Source organism: Rhinopithecus bieti, unplaced genomic scaffold (assembly GCF_001698545.2).
Source record: "Rhinopithecus bieti isolate Rb0 unplaced genomic scaffold, ASM169854v2 scaffold_28066, whole genome shotgun sequence".
NCBI classification, from domain to species: domain Eukaryota; kingdom Metazoa; phylum Chordata; class Mammalia; order Primates; family Cercopithecidae; genus Rhinopithecus; species Rhinopithecus bieti.
Genome location: NW_016813021.1, coordinates 1361452 through 1366409, shown reverse-complemented (window position 1 = coordinate 1366409; position 4958 = coordinate 1361452). Strand labels below are relative to the sequence as shown.

At 45.6% G+C, this 4958-nt stretch overlaps 1 pseudogene across 1 annotated transcript; it reads right to left on the bottom strand.

The window, feature by feature from the left end:
* Window positions 1-316: 316 nt before the first annotated feature.
* LOC108512310 (putative elongation factor 1-alpha-like 3) lies at window positions 317-1716 on the bottom strand (annotated as a pseudogene). Its single transcript, XR_001880564.1, has one exon. The product of XR_001880564.1 is annotated as a putative elongation factor 1-alpha-like 3 (transcript).
* Window positions 1717-4958: the final 3242 nt, after the last annotated feature.

Below are 4958 nucleotides of genomic sequence, written 5' to 3'. Positions count from 1 at the left end.
TAGGATTCTGTTTATGTGACATTCTTTTTTTTTTTTTTTGCTCATTAAACTTTTTTAATGGGTCTCAAAATTCTGTGACAAATTTTTGGTCAAGTTGTTTCCATTAAAAAGCACTGATTTTAAACACTAATAAATTAAAACTGCCACACGCAAAAAAGAAAACCAAAGTGGTCCACATAACATTAATCTTTCCTTGAACTGAAAGTTTTATGATGCATTGTTATCATTAACCAGTCTTTTACTACTAAACTTAAATGGCCAACTGAAACAAACAGTTCTTAGACCATTCTTCCACCACTGATTAATACCAGAGTGGCAGGTATTAGGGATAATATTCATTTAGCCTTCTGAGCTTTCTGGGGAGACTTGGTGACCTTGCCAGCTCCAGCTGCCTTCTTGTCCACTGCTTTGATGACACCCACCGCAAATGTCTGTCTCATATCACGAATAGCAAAGCAACCCAGAGGTGGATAGTCTGAGAAGCTCTCAATACACATGGGCTTACCAGGCACCATATCAATGATGGCAACATCACCAGATTTCAAGAATTTAGGGCCGTCTTCCAGCTTTTTACCAGAATAGCAATCAATCTTTCCCTTCAGCTCAGCAAACTTGCATGCAATGTGAGCCATGTGGCAATCCAGTACAGGGGCACAGCCAGCACTGACTTGGCCTGGATGGTTCAGGATAGATCACCTGAGCAGTGAATCCAGCTGGTTCCATTGGCGGGTCGTTTTTGCTGTCACCAGCATTGTTACCATGACGAACATCCTTGACAGACACGTTCTTGACATGGAAGCCCACATTGTCCCCAGAAGAAGCTTCACTCAAAGCTTCATGGTGCATTTCAACAGATTTTACTTCAGTTGTAGAGTTGACTGGAGCAAAGGTGACCACCATACCAGGTTTGAGAACAACAGTCTCCACTCGGCCATCAGGAACAGTACCAATACCACCAATTTTGTAGACATCCTGGAGAAGCAGGCCTTGTCAGTTGGACGAGTTGGTGGTAGGATGCAGTCCAGAGCCTCAAGCAGCGTAGTTCCACTGGCATTGCCATCCTTACGGGTGACTTTCCATCCCTTGAACCAAGGCATGTTAGCAGTTGGCTCCAGCGTGTTGTCACCATTCCAACCAGAAGTTGGCACAAATGCTACTGTGTTGGGATTGTAGCCAATTTTCTTAATGTACTGCTGATTTCCTTAACAATTTCCTCATATCTCTTCTGGCTGTGGGGTGGCTCAGTGAAATCCATTTTGTTAACACTAATGATTAGTTGTTTCACAGCCAGTGTGTAAGCCAGAAGGGCATGCTCTCGGGTCTGCCAATTCTTGGAGACACCAGCTTCAAATTCACCAACACCAGCAGCAACAACTAAGACAGCAGAGTCAGCCTGAGATGTCCCTGTAATCATGTTTTGATGAAGCCTCTGTGTCCTGGGGCGTCAATGATAGCCGTGCAGTACTTGCTGGCCTCAAATTTCCACAAGGAGATGTCAATGGTGATACCACATTCACGCTCAGCTTTCAGTTTATCCAAGACCCAGGCATACTTGAAGGAGCCGTTTCCCATCTCAGCAGCCTCCTTCTCAAATTTTTTAATGCTTCTTTTGTTGATGCCACCACATTTGTAGATCAGATGGCCAGTAGGGGCGGACTTGCTCAAATCTACTTATCCACTGACGACAATGTTGATATGAGTCTTCTCCTTTCCCATTTTGGCTTTTAGGGGCAGTTTTCATGACACCTGTGTTCTGGTGGCAAACCTGTTGCGAAAAGCTATGTGACATTCTTGAGAAGATAAAACCCTAGTGATAGCACATCTGTGTTTCATAGTGGCTAGGGGTAAAAGGAAGATGTGACTATCATTGATCTTTATCTTGATTTTGTTGCTGGTTACGGGAATCTGTCTGTCTGTTTGATTCACAGAACTGTACATCTTTTCCTGAAAATGTTCATTTTATTGTGTGATCATTTTAAAATTAAAAAAAAAATCAAATCTCTAAAACAGAAAGAAAGGGCTGGGCATGGTGGTTCACGCCTGTAATCCCAGCACTTTGGGAGGCCGAGGCAGGCAGATTGCTTTAGCCCAGGAGTTCAAGACCAGCCTGGACAACATGGTGCAATCCCATCTCTACTAAAATACAAAAGTTAGCCAGGCATGGTGGTGCATGCCTGTAATCACAGCTACTCAGGAGGCTGAGGCAGGAAAATCACTTAATCACTTGAACACAGGAGGTGGAGGCTGTAGTGAGCTGAGATTGCGCCACTGTATTCCAGACTGGGCAACAGAGTGACTCTGTCTCAAAAAAAAAAAAAAAAAAGAAAAGAAAAGAAAAGAAAAGAAAGAAAGAATGAATGAATGACATCTCGGTTTCTGGTGTGGGCAGACTGTGGGTGGTGTTGCCATTTATAGAGGTGGAGTAGGCTGGGTGGTGGGGCCAGATTAGGGAGAGGAAGTAAGGAGTTAAGTTTGGTCTTGAAAGTCTAGAAGTTGAGATGTCTCTGTATACAGGTGGATACACAAGAGTCTGGTGCTGGCAATGGAAATGTGGGAGTCATGGATGTTTACAGCCATTGTGATGGATTAGAATGCCTGCAGAGAGGAGAGAGAAAACGAGCAAAGGTGGGCGGGGTCCGAGCCTGAGGAACACCTGCCTTCAGTGCCAGTTGGGAGGGGGAGTTGGGAGGGGAAGGAGGGAGAGCCAGCATGAGTCCTCGGAGCTTCCCTCCCTGCCTGGTCTGTGGCCTCCAAGATCTTTTCGTGGATGACGGAGACAGCTTTCAGAGAACGGCTGTAGGGGCAGGGAGGGACCGCAAAATAAGAACGAGGGACGAGGAAGAACGTCTTCAGAAAGTCAGCAGGTCTCGTCAACTGCCTGTCTTGGGTTCTGAGTAAAAGTATGGGCTGTGCTTACTGCAGAATCACACTTCCTCATGCTCCTTCCCCTTCCCTCCCGACCTCTGAGCCCTCCTCCACCTCTGCTGCTGCAGAGGTCACAGGCCGGAAACCTAGAAGACAGTCCTCAATCCTCAGGCCTGATTCACTTTCCCCACACAAGTACTTAAACGTTTTCAATTTGTTATCAGTTTTATAAAAAATGTAAGATTTCAAAAACAGCAATAACAACGGGATTTTCAGCTTGGAAAATTGGAAAGTATGATAGAGCTGCCCCTACAGCCCCACACGGTGACAGGAGGTGTAATGAACCATTGCACTGTCCAGTTGCCACCCTTTCCACCACGCCCTGCAGATCTCCAGCACCAAGATAAAAGCTGGTTGCCATGTATCATTTGTTTGCACATGGTTTCTACACTTTTATGTAACCTGGGTTATCATCCAGCAGTCACAGCCTCTGCAGAGCAGCTCAGCAGAAGCAGAGACCTGCTTGGCTGAAGGAAACTTAGCAAGATTTATATTAGGTACACAAACACTATAAGCCAGGAGGTGAGGTGACACCAGCTTTTAAAAACATTATTGAGGCTTCATTGACACACCATAAAATGCACCCATTGTAAGGAGAGAGTTCAATAAGTTTTGACTTCTTGTGTGACCCCCACTGCAATCAAGTAATCTCACATTTCCATCACCTGAAAATGTCCCTCTGATATCTTCCCAGGCAACACCCTCCACTCTCCCATCCGCAGCCCCTGGCAACTACTGGTCTGCTTTTTGTCAGAGGCCACACTGTGAATCAAAAGAAGGTTAGCTGGAAAAGCTGTAAGCAGAAGGGTTCACTGCAGAGTGAACAAGCAGACCAGCAAACATGGGCTAGGGAAGCCGTCTGCTGGCCTGCACTGGCTGGGGATGCCTGGCAGTGTTCCTGCAAGTCATTGGATTGTTCACCAAAGGACTCACAAACAAGGAGTTATTTTTATGGAGGTTATAAGAGAGCATTCTAGACTGTTAAAAAAAAAAAAAAAAAGATGACAGTAATGCTCTAAGCATAGAGAACCACTGGAGATTATCAAGGCTAGGCTCACGCCTTTCACGCCAGCACTTTGGGAGTCCAAGGTGGGAGGATCGCTTGAGCCCAGGAGTTCCAGACCAGTCTGGGCCACACAGCAAGACCCTATCTCTACAATTTTTTTTTTATTAGCCAGGCATGGTGGCATGCACCTATAGTTCCAGCCAGCTACTTGGGAGGCTGAGGTGGGAGGATTGCTTGAGCCTGAGAAGTTGAGGCTGCAGTGAGCCATGATCACGTAACTGCACTCCAGCCTGGGTGACAGAGCCAGACTCTGTCACAGAAAAAAAAAAAAAAGAAAAGAAAAGAAAGAAAAAAGAAGGGGAGGGGAGGGAAAAGGGAATCATCTAATTGTGTGCATTAATTGTAAGTAGTAAATTAGGCATCCAGGACCACATATCCCCATCTTCACGTGGGCATTGTGTGTGTTCGAGTGACTCCACAGGCACAAGGACTGGGTAGCTCTCCTGTGCCCAAGAACACTGAACAGAGACAAGTACTTTTCCACAGGATAACATTGCTCATGGTCCGCATCCTACTCTTTCAGCCCTCTCTTGTTTCCATGACATCCAAGAGCCCATAATAAGTATGAGATTTTTTTTGTTTTTGTTTTTGATTTTTTGAAACAGAGTCTTGCTCTGTTGCCCAGGCTGGAAGGCAGTGGCATGATCTCTGCTCACTGCAACCTCCATCTCCTGGGTTCAGGCAATTCTCCTGCCTCAGCCTCCCGAGTAGCTGGGATTACAGGCATGTGCCCCCACACCCAGCTCATTTTTGTATTTTTAGTAGAGACAGGGTTTTGCCATGTTGGCCAGGCTGGTCTCGATCTCCTGACTTCAGGTGATCTGCTCAAGTATGGGAATTTTTATTAATAAAAGTGCAGGCTTGCAATTGAGATTGTCAGTCAGATGAACATTTTATCTTAAAAAGATCCCATCTAGCATTTTTTTTTTTTTTTTTTTTGAGGCGGAGTCTCGCTCTGTCGCCCGGA